The 12,406-nt window shown below is 43.2% G+C and overlaps 1 protein-coding gene across 1 annotated transcript in view; it reads left to right on the top strand.

The window, feature by feature from the left end:
* FNDC3B (fibronectin type III domain containing 3B) overlaps positions 1–12,406 on the top strand; it is a 538,015-nt gene that overhangs the window by 225,870 nt on the left and 299,739 nt on the right. The window lies entirely within an intron of this gene.

Raw genomic sequence — 12,406 nt, 5'->3', positions numbered from 1 at the left:
AATGCAATAGAGCCCCAACACTACGCCAAAGTATTTCTCTACGTTGGGGTCCCTAGCTTGTGTGTGTCCTCTCATGCAGTTAAAAAACTTACCGTGTATGGGAAGCTGAGACCCAGGCTATTTATGCGTATTATATGGATTGGCAATAGGTGTGGTGGGGAGGGTTCACAAACGAAAAACTACTAACAATAACGAATAACGTTTGGAACACCATTCTAAGTCTGAACTGGATGCAAAAACCTAAAAAAACGTCACTATGGGGAGATAAGGTATGCACACCAGTGACTATGTAAGGGGAATACATGGAATAGCAGAAACTGCTGTGTGAATACTGACTTGAAAAATCCAATAGCTATATGAAGAGTGAAAACTCTTATGTTTTTTTAGGTTTTTTGCACCCAGTTCAGACTTAGAATGGTGTTCCAAACGTTATTCGTTATTATGACATGGATCCGGGGCTGTGGCAGAGGGTGGTGAGGGCTTTTTGTCTTATGTTTAGCTGGAGGGATTTCCTGATCATTTTTTTAAATTCCCTTAGCTAATCTAGTAAATCTGTGTTGTTTCTTCTAACAATGAGGATCAATTAATACTCATTAAATTGCCAAGTGATGTTAATTATATTACAGCAAATGATCTTCTTCGCACTTGATGGACGGTGCCCTGTACAAGTCTTGTCCTGAATGTGTAGGATTATTTAAACCCTAAAATGTTTAAGATTCCGCTTTGCGTTAAATGATCCCTGTCTGGTGAGAGGCAGAAGAATGCACAATAACGTTGGAGACAAGGAGATTTGTGTCTGAATCCTTCCATGATGTGTGAATGCACACAGTCTGTCGCTTCTTTCTGTGCACTAATAGGAATCCTGATGTTTGCGGAGTGGATGGCTGGACATACTGTCCAAACAGAGCTGTGTTTGCCAACGGAGAACATATTGCAATCTCTGTGAGGCACCCTACCATGCATTGAATGGCTCCTCTTGTGCTCGACACTTTGACTGGAGAAAGGGAAATACGTTTTCTCATTCCGAAGCCTTCCCTGTTAGTCTTGTGTGAGAAGTTTCACTTGAGAAGGGACCTCAGTGAGAAGTAACTTAAGTAGGCATCAACGCAATGGCCCTAGTTACACATTCTGAGCATGGAGGCCTGCAAACGGAGATCTGGTAAACTCACTGCTATAAGCTGCTTAAGTTGCTCATTGTCCTTGCGTGACTAAAGAAAGCCGTATAGGAAAAGTCTAGTTAATTTGTACAGACAATCCCACTTCCTAACGCTGAAGAATAGCATTCCCACCACTGATCTAGTCTTCATATCAAACTGTATCCATAACATCACACATGTAGGAAAAAAAGTGCAAAATAAGACCGTAGGCAATAGCTTGGTGAGAAAGTCAGCAGTGACTAAAGATAGGACAACATATAATTAGGAAAAAAACAATTACATAACCTGTTATCTAGGAAAATCTGGATCTGATTAAAGGAACAAGTCTCATTCATGGAGCCACTATGGGTGGATGTGTTTTACAGGGCTAAATTTGAGGACCCCTTTATCGTCATTGCATCTGTTGTGCAGTTAAAGGGAATCTGTCACCAGGTTTCTGCCATGTAATCTGAGAGCAGCATGGCATAGGGGCAGTGATCCTGATTCCTGCAATGTGTCACTTACTGGGCTGCTTAGTGTCGTGATAAAATCACTGTCAACCAGCATCAGATTATCATTAGGGGACTACTTGGCCTGCTGCCAGGTAGTCCAGCATATTCATGAGTTTTGTAGAACTGCTATATCTGCATCAGGCAGAGCAAACATTGATTTTATTAAAATGACAGCAAACAGCTCAGTAAGTGACACATTACTGGAATTAGGGTCTCTGCCCCTACTTTATGCTGCTGTCAGGTGAAGGGGACATATTCCCTTTAAGTGCAAGCTGTTGTGTACTGGGTGTTACAGATCTTTTCTCACTCTTTTAGCACATTGTGTATCTCTTAACATTCTTATCGCAGGGGGCAGATCCAAGAGTAGGGTTGCCCTATCCAAGGCTGAGAATTGTGTATTAAAATCAATGAAAGATGGTGAAGTCAAGCTTCCCCAGTAAAGAGTTGGTAGTGCACTAATTGTCAGTCTTTATTCACACACAATGACTGTTCAAACCAAGCATGGGCTCTCGGTGTGCCCTTGACGTGGCCAAACGGGTCAGTACACCTTCCCACCTGCTTATCTCTACCCGAGAGGAAAAACAAGTAGGTGGGAAACTGCACTGACCTGTTTGGGTGCACCCAATGCCTGGACTTGTTGCTGACTGAGTCCCTTTAAAGTCAGTTGGAAGTGTAGAAACTGTGTGATTTTAATGGACTTGGATGTATAATTTTAGGCCTCGTTCACACATCAGTATTTTTGCATCAGTTTTTCATCAGTGTTTGTATTCTAAAGCCAAGAGTGGAGCTCACAGATGAAAACCATAAGTGAAAGCCTGACACCTGTTCTGTGGTTTGGAGACACTCCTGGTTTTGGCAAATACTGATGAAACCCTGATCAAAAATACTGACGTGTGAATGAGACCATATATTGAATGGAAACTTAAACATGATAGCCTTGTTATTGAAATCTGTTTAATCTGTTGGATTGCAACAGATCAGACAGAAATCTACCATAGGGTATGTAACTGTTAAAGTAGCAGAAGTTTATGGGGAATGTTTACCTATTCCTTAAATAAGGATTATGTGTGTGTAAAAATTCTTTTATACTGAACAAACAAACACTACACTTCTTTTTGCTCCAATTTTTCATTAGCTGCACTTAAAGAGAGAAGACTTTTTTTCTATGTACACAAAAGGCCTTTTTCGCTCAAATATTGTTCACAAGTTTGTCTAAATCTGTGTTAGTGAGCACTTCTCCTTTGTGGAGATAATCCATCCACCTCACAAGTGTGGCATATCAAGATGCTGATTAACAGTATGATTATTGCACAGGTGTGCCTTAAGGCCCCGTCACACACAACGAGATCGCTAACGAGATTGTTGCTGAGTCACAGTTTCTGTGACGCAGTAGCGATCCCGTTAGCGATCTCGTTATGTGTGACACTTACCAGCGATCAGGCCCCTGCTGTGAGATCGCTAGTACTTGCAGAATGGTACAGGCCATTTTCTTCAAAGGTGATGTTCTGCTGGGCAGGACACATCGCTGTATTTGACGCTGTGTGACAGGGTCCCAGTGACTGCTGAGATCGTTATACAGGTCGCTACTGCGACCTGTATCGTTACTGAGTTGTTGGTAAGGTCTGCCTGTGTGACCTCTCACCAGCGACTTACCAGCGATCCTTATCAGGTGGAATCGTTGTCGGGATCGCTGGCAAGTCGTTGTGTGTGACTGGGCCTTTAGGCTGGACACAATAGACGGTCACTCTAAAATGTGCAGCTTTACAGCATTGGAAGGGTCTGAGGGAGTCAGAAAATCAGTCAGTATCTGGTGTGACCACCATTTTCCAGTCTGCCCTGTACAGTCAAAACCTGGATTCATCCATGAAGAGAACACCTCTCCAAAATGCTAGACGCCATTGAATGTGAGCATGTGCCCACTCAAGTCAGTTACGACAACAAACTACTGTAAGGTGGAGACCCCGATGTGGATGACAAGCAGCAGATGAACTTCCCTGTATTTGACAGTTTCCACAGAACTTCTTTAGTTGTGTAAACCGATTGTTGCAGAAGATGTCCGTGTGACTGGTCTCAGACGATCTTAGAGGTGAAGATGCTGGATGTTGAGGTCCTGGGTTGGTGTGGTTACATGTGGTCTGCGGTTGTGAGGCCAAATTCTATAAAACACCTTTTGGAGATGGCTTATGGTCGAAAAATGATCATTCAATTCATGGGCAACAGCTCTGGTGGAAATTCCTGCAGTCAGCATGACAATTGCACGCTCACTCAAAACGTACGAATTCTCTGGCATTGTGCTGTGTGATAAAACAGCACATTTTAGAGTGGCCTTTTATTGTGGCCAGCCTAAGGCACACCTGTGCAATAATCACACTGTCTCATGAGCATCTTGATATGCCACACCTGTGAGGTGGATGGATTATCTCTGCACATGAGAAGTGCTCACTAACACAGATTTAACCCGGTTTTGCCGTCCATGTTTCAGGTACGTGTGCCATCCATTTTTAACATGGATGCCATTCATACCCATGTTATTCTATGGAGTTACACACACGTCCGTGTTTTCACATGGACCGTGTGGCCGTGCACGCACACATGGAGACATGTCTGTTTTTTCTCCGGCAGCACTGATGTCACAGTATGACACGTACCAGAGAAAACACGTGTCTTTGAAATAAAAATATTTTCTATATTCACTTGTATCCAGCGATGCTTTCTTCGGCTCTGCTTCCTCCTGTTTCTCACTCCCGCTCATTATGCTCACTGCACCGAGGACCTGGAAGCAGGAGCATCGCTGGAACAGTATTGCCGGGTAAGGCATCGCTGGGGACAGAGCCAGACACCGCATCGCCCGTGACAGGTGAGTATGCAGCAAGCAGTGTGTGTAATGACGTCCAGGAGGTCACCGGAGTTCCCAATGAACTCTGATGAACCGTCACCGTCGTGACACCCACTGTAGCGTGGATGTCGCGGGGGTATCATCAGGAGGTCATCAGAGTTGACTGGAAACTGTGATGACCTCCTGGACATCACTGCACACACACTGCTTGCTGCATACTCACCTGTCACCGGAGATGACGTTTCTCCCAGCGATGCTGTCCTTGGTGATGCTCATGCTTCCAGCTCCTGAGGTGCAGTGAATATTCTATGAGCATAATTAGCGGGGGTCAGGAGTGGGAGGAAGCTGAGCTGAGGAAAGCCGCGCTGGCTACAGGTGAAATATAGAAAATATAGAAATATAGAAAATATTTTTATTTCAAAGTTTTGCTTTGAAAACAACTGGAGTTGTTTTCTCCAGTATGTGTCACACGTACGACCATACCCATGCGTGTTACTTGTACCTGATTAAACACGGACGTCTTAACCCGACCTTTTGTGTACATAGAAAAAGTCTTAGATCTTTGAGTTCAGCTCATGAACTCTTGGCGCAAAAACAAATGTGTTTTTTTATTTTTTTTTTGTTCAGTGTATATGTGTACGTGTGTGTATGTATATACAGCAAAGATGGGCGAATAGTAACTATTTGTGTTCGGATAGTTCTGAGTACTATTCCAGTATTCGTGGCGACAAGAAAAATACTCGAGTTCCCCATTGACTTGCATTAGCATGTTATTTGTGATGAATACTGGAATACTAGTTTGGGATTTGTTATAAATAATCTGAACAAGAATAGTTTCTATTCGTTCATCATTCATTATACACAATGTTCCAAATTATTATGCAAATGATATTTTTCTTTGATTTTCCTAAATGGTCGGTGCAAATGACAGTCAGTCTAATAAGTCATCACCCGTTATAGCAGGGGCGGGGAACCTTTTTTCTGTTGGGGGCCATTTGGAAATTTCTACCAACCTTCGGGGGCCGCACAAAATTATCAATGTTTTAAATGACCCTGCTATATTGGGTGAAACAATTAATTAACTGGGGGCATGGGGCTGGGGGCACAGGCACCTCACGCGGGGCTGGGGGCACAGGCACCTCACGCGGGGCTGGGGGCACAGGCACCTCACGCGGGGCTGGGGGCACAGGCACCTCACGCGGGGCTGGGGGCACAGGCACCTCACGCGGGGCTGGGGGCACAGGCACCTCACGCGGGGCTGGGGGCACAGGCACCTCACGCGGGGCTGGGGGCACAGGCACCTCACGCGGGGCTGGGGGCACAGGCACCTCACGGAGGTTGCGCTGCACACAGGACTGGGGGCTGGGCTGCACACAGGACTGGGTGATGGGCAGCACACAGGACTGGGTGATGGGCAGCACACAGGACATTGGGGGGCACACTGTGCTGACAGTTTCATGCAACTCTGGGGGAGAGGGTTTACAGAACTGGGGTTTAGGCACAAAGCATTGGGCAGGGCACATAGCAGCAGAGGGTCGGCGCTGGACTCACAGCAGCATTGCATTCACATCACCGGAGTGCAGGAGCCGGACACACTGCATCAGAAGGAGAAGGCGGGCACTGATCTCCGGAGGGCAGGGGTCGTGCACACAACGCTGGAAGCTGTGAGGCTGCTGTGGACCCGCCCACAAAGTAAGCACTGGCTGACGGGAGAACACATTGCAGCACAAACAGCAATGTGTGGATTTAAAGGGCCCGGCGGCAGCAAGACCGCGGTGACAGCACGAGCACTGCCTCCCCCGGGAATCTGCCCGGGGGCCACATAAAAGGTCATGGCGGGCCGCATGCGGCCCGCAGGCCAGAGGTTCCCCACCCCTGCGTTAGAGTATACATCGAATTTTATTGAAGAAACCTCCCAATAACAGTATAATCTTCAAAATTAAATAAAACCCTCAGAATGCACTGTTCCAAATTATTAGTTACAGTAGAGTTTCTAAACATTTTATGTTTTTAAAGAACTGAAAATGCTCATTTGTGGAATTTGCAGCATTAGGAAGCCACATTCACTGAAATAAAAAGCTATTTAAATCCAAAACATCCGAACAGGCCAAGTTACATGTTAATATAGGAACCCTTCTTTGCTTTGATATCACATTCACAATTCTTGCATCCATTGAACTTGTGAGTTTTTGGAGAGTTTCTGCTTGAATTTCTTTGCATGATGTCCACATAGCCTCCCAGAGCTGCTGTTTTGATGTGAACTGCCTCCCACCCTCATAGATCTTTTGCTTGATGATACTCCAAAGGTTCTCTATAGGGTTGAGGTCAGGGGAAGATGGTGGCCACACAATGATGTTATCTCCTTTTATGCCCATAGCAGCCAATGACACAGAGGTATTCTTTGCAGCATGAGATGGTGCATTGTCATGCATGAAGATGATTTTGCTTCTGAACGCACGTTTCTGCTTTTTGTACTGTGGAAGAAAGTTGTCTGTCAGAAACTCTGTATACTTAGCAGAGGTCATTTTTACACCTTCAGGAACCCTAAAGGGGCCTATCAGATGTCTCCCCATGATTCCGGCCCAAAACATGACTCCTCCACCTCCTTGCTGACGTCGCAACCTTGTTGGGACATGGTGGCCATCCACTAACCATCCACTACTCCATCCATCTGGACCATCCAGGGTTGCTCGACACTCATCAGTAAACAAGACTTTATAAATTAGTCTTCATGTATGTCTTGGTCCACTGCAACTGTTTCTGCTTGTGAGCACTGGTTAGGGGTGGCCGAGTAGTAGGTTTATGCACCACAGCAAGCCTTGGAAGGATCCTACACCTTGAGGTTCGAGGGACTCTAGAGGCACCAGCAGCTTCAAATATTTGTTTGCTGGCTTGTAATGGCTTTTTAGCAGCTGCTCTCTTAATCCAATGGACTTGCCTGGCAGAAACCTTCCTCATTCTGCCTTTATCAGCACGATCACGTATGTGCTCAGAATCAGCCACAAATCTCTTCACAGTACAATGATCACGCTTAAGTTTTCGTGAAATAGCTAATGTTTTCATCCCTTGTCCAAGGCATTGCACTGTTTGATGCTTTTCGGCAGCAGAGAGATCCTTTTTCTTTCCCATGTTACTTGAAAACTGTGGCCTGCCTAATATTGTGGAACATCCAGTTTTCCTTTTATTGGGCTCCCCTGGCAAACTAATTCGTATCGTATAAAAGTATCGGAGACTGATTTCAGTGATCCAAAGAACCCTGAAACACAATACCATCAATGAGTTTCATTGAAGAAAAAAATAAATAAATAAAAATTAATCGCTGTTACACTTAAATCCAATTTGAATAATAATTTTGAACATGGTGTATTTCTGTTTTTTTTCATACCACACTCTAAAATTGTTAATCTTGCAATTTTCACATTGACCATTGGGACTTTTTTAGACTCCTATGTCCTGTTTGTGCAGGAAGAGTTTTCAGCAGTTTCCTTATAGTCAGAGGCAGGATTACAATGATGGGTAATCACACCCTGTTTGCATAGTTGATTACACGGGATCCACCATTCACAGTACTGCTCATGGCACAGATCCCTTTTCTTTGCCATGTCCTTAGCAATAGTCATTAGATGATTCAATACAAAAGATAGGCTTCGGAGTCTGTTCAATGTTGCTCATGTACATGTGAATTTCCTGAAACAGGAAGTGAATCTAAGAAAAGCCCAATTGAAAGTATGAAAATTATGAGATTTCTATTATTTTGATTTAATAAAGATTGTGACATGGAAAAAGAAAAAAAAAATTGGAAACCTTTTTTATAAAATATATTTAACACAAAAAAGGGACGTAAGCAGTGGGTCATTTTCTGATGACACATTTCCTTTAAGGTTTCTCTGGAAGCTTTCGTCCCTTATCATGTAACATTTTCCATTGACAAACGCTCAAAATAAGATGCAAATATATCTATTATGTTGGCTATAGTAGTTTTACTTCAGATTGAAGAATTGAGCTCAATTGTGTATGTAGCATAAATAAATAACGCTTGTGAATTGTGCTGTGGTCACGTTTCAGACCGGTCCCTGTAAACGTGTCACCCTGGTGTCGGGCACATAATGAGCGCTCCGTGTGCAGCGCTCTAGCACAGAACTTCAAAGCTGTCTTGGGTAAATGGTAAAACGTTTTTGAACATCTCTTTTAACCAAGATCTGTATTTGTTAAAACCAGCAACACTTTTAAAGAAGATGCTTGTATTGGGATAGCTGTGTTGTGGCAGGAAGGGATTACAGTATTTGCATAACCATAAGTCTTGGGGAATGCATGGTCACAGCAACCGCATTCAAGCCTACAATCTCCACTTTTTAGTGCCAGATCCTTCAGGGGACAGTCATTTGTAAGGTCACAAGAAGTAGATGCTGGAATTCCCATTTGCAAATTCCAGCAAGCCTCTTAATGTTGTTAGCTTATCAGGCCTGACAGAGATGAGTGTGAAGCGTGCTCTTTGACTGCATTCAGCCAATGAAGGGCATATTTGTAGAATTTATCCTTGGCAAAGCGGAGAAAGGAAGTCAGTGCGGAGGGAACCACCCTATTCTCATTAGCACAAGGAGGTACAAGAAGCAATGGGATGAAACTAAAAGGAAGGAGATTCAGATTAGACATTAGGAAAAACTTCCTGACAGTGAGGGCAGTCAGGAAGTGGAACATGCTACCATGGGAGATAGTGAGGGCAGTCAGCGAGTGGAACAGGCTACCACGGGAGGTAGTGAGGGCAGTCAGCGAGTGGAACAGGCTACCATGGAAGGTAGTGAGGGCATTCAGCGAGTGGGAACAGGCTACCACGGGAGGTAGTGAGGGCAGTCAGCGAGTGGAACAGGCTACCACAGGAGGAAGTAAGTGCAGTCAGAGAGTGGAACAGGCTACTGCTGGAGGTAGTGAGCTCTCCATCAATGGAAATTTTCAAGCAAAAACTGGATAAACATATAGCTGGGGTGATTTTGGAAAACCTGTACTTGCAGGGGGTTGGACACGATGGCCCTTGAGGTCCCTTCGAACTCTACCATTCTATGAGAAAAATTACACCATGAAAGGGAAATTTTCTTTTGCTAGTTATTAGTAGATTGATTTGATAAGTAACAAACTTTGAGACTTTTGCATAGCACTGGTTATGGATACGTTTAATGTACATATAATTATACATCTGTGAACCTAAAGGGTTGTTAGGGCATTTAAAATTGATGTCCTCTGCTTAGGCCATAGGTGATCAATAACAGAACGGTGGAAAATTGACACCAAGCACTTCAGTCATTACCAGTCCTGGCAGCCGCCAGATCTAAACGTTGAACTGCTCTGTTCAGTGTGTAGCAGCTGATGCAGCTGAAGAATGCCCGTCATTATGCCTGGTTCCGGGACTTAGTCACTATGCAAAATAATCCAAAGTGACTCACTGGACTTTTCAGTCCCTCCTTGGTCCGAAAATGCGGGCCTTGATCACCAACCTCAGTATTTCTTATTTCAGAGAAAAAGTTGACCACATCCACCAGGACAAGCCCTTCTAGCTGCCAGTAAAGTTGCATATTAATATAGAAATCTAATCCTGTATGGTCTTAGAGTGATAGATTGGAATTATTTCTTAGGTTGGCACATCAGCTACATATGCATTACTTAAATGAGGTGAAAAAAAGTTTGTTTAAAAGAACTGAAGTCATCAGTAGTTGATACCTTTTATTGGCTAACTGAAAAGATGGTATTAATAGCAAACTTTCGAGACTACTCAGGTCTCTTCATCAGGCTCCATATAACACAGAATCTGAAGAGTCACATAATTATACACAAAAGGACATAGAATGGGGCAGTAAATAAAACAAGTGACATGAAGCAGAACTATCAGTATGGCAAGGGGACAAACTGTTGTGGCCATAAATATTGCAAATGAGGTGGTGAGTTTGCCAAAAAGCGCTGCATACTATCACATTACCATTTCTTCTACTTACTGTATTTACATATAAAGCTAATATGTCAGCATATTTCTCAGTATAAACTGCATACAGTAGTAAATAGAGCGGTTAGACCCAATGACATTGGTCTACTTACATTGAAAATCCATAGCAGAATGGCTGTGTAATACTGATATCAGGAGCCAAGCTGCCATACAGGTAAACTTCAAAAAGGATTATACCGCCTTTCTGCCATGGACCTTCAAAGTAAGTACATCAGCGTCAGCAGCTCAAGAAGATCTTTGTAATATTGCATACCATTTGTGCTGTGAAATCCGGTGACAGATCCCCTGAACGTTTGGCATGAGCCATCGGAGTATGTTTTCAGCCTGTCACTGGTAAGAAAGATTTAATTGAAGTATGACAAGATGTGGTGCCCCTTAAGATACATTGAGCCAAATAATATATAAGACTTGTTCCTAACATAATGGCTACATCAGATTGTATCTTCTCCACAACACAGCCATTATATCAAAAAGACTCCATAGTACTGTACATAATGGAAATAATTTTCTGCTGAACCTTGATATAATGCTATGACACTGGCAACTAGAACTGATGTTTTCCGATTTCATTCAGTTTTAAGGCTTGCGGTAAACTGTGTTTTTTATGGGATCTACACTTAATTTATAAAGATGTAATCGAGGAGTGAGGCTACGTAATACATTTTACAGTTTGTCATGTCAAAACGAAGTAGTGATCATAAAGAGCATGATTCTAATAGGATATGTTATTTGTTGGATACCATAAATCACTAAGTACAAAATCCTAGTGAAATATTAGATTCTGCACTATGTAGGTCAATTAAAGTATTGCCAGATGAGGTTGTTCCTAGTCGTGAGTCATAAGGAAATGGCTAGGTTTTGAGCTGTTAGTGGACCCTTTACTGAAACCGTAGCTCATCTAGATGCAGCTCTAGAAGGTAGATTGAAAAAGTCCGTCAGGTCAAATTGTGCTTCCTTCATCAGACCCGTCACTGACCACTCCATTTTGCACGGTCTCCTTGGTTTTCAGCCAGTGGTCTGGTCTTTGCTGCAGGGGCCTCCAGGATCCATCTGTAGAGAAGGTGCAAACATCAAAAAAATAAAAAAAAAAGACCAAAGAAGCTGAGAACAGAATAAAAGAATCAGAAACAAGAACATAATCAAAACTAAAAATCTAGTCCACAATAGCCAGGTGAAAATCCAGGATGGCAGGCACTTTTTAAATGTACCGAGAGTGGTCAGGTAGTCCAAACTAGATTGGGCATCCGAGGGTTAATCCAAAAGAAATGGTAAGTAAGACCACATTGTAGGTATAATAACCATAGAGATGTTAAATAGGGCACCAGAAGCATCGATTTGTCCTCCAAACCACACTATGCTTTGGTTCTCCTGACTTGCCTTCTGAATGACTGGTCAGCAGGACACCAACAAGCCGGCTGCCAATAATTCAAGCAAGGGAGGCAAAGAATATTGTCCATGTGCCGCCCATTACCTCTGGCAAAGTTGTATAGACCAAAGTGTTGACTCATAGCAGAGAGGATCAGAGCTTGAATAGGAGAGTATATGACATTGGACTTTATTTGAAGACTAGTTTCTAAAAGGAAGGTGCCACAACATCTCTAAACCTTGGAGATCAGCTGGTATTGCTGGAAGGACACACCCAAGTTGAAGTACATCATGTATAAATTCTATTTCAGAAAGTCAACTTTTCTTCCTTGTTATTAGGCTATTAAAAAGCAGTGTCCACATAATGTGGCACCCAACAGACACCTCCACTTCTACACCTAGTGGTGCCCTCTATGTACATATTGCCACCTTCACTATACAATGGTGGAGCGATGCTTACTAGGTTCTGGAAAAATGTCATTTAAGAGTTAAGATGTTCTTTATGCCAGTGTGTTATACATCTAGTACTTGTCTGTGACATAATTTGATAAGGTAAAATATATTA

Source organism: Anomaloglossus baeobatrachus, chromosome 3 (assembly GCF_048569485.1).
Source record: "Anomaloglossus baeobatrachus isolate aAnoBae1 chromosome 3, aAnoBae1.hap1, whole genome shotgun sequence".
Taxonomy (NCBI): domain Eukaryota; kingdom Metazoa; phylum Chordata; class Amphibia; order Anura; family Aromobatidae; genus Anomaloglossus; species Anomaloglossus baeobatrachus.
The sequence above is the reverse complement of the archived record's forward strand: the minus strand, read 5'-3'. Positions and strand labels throughout refer to the sequence as shown.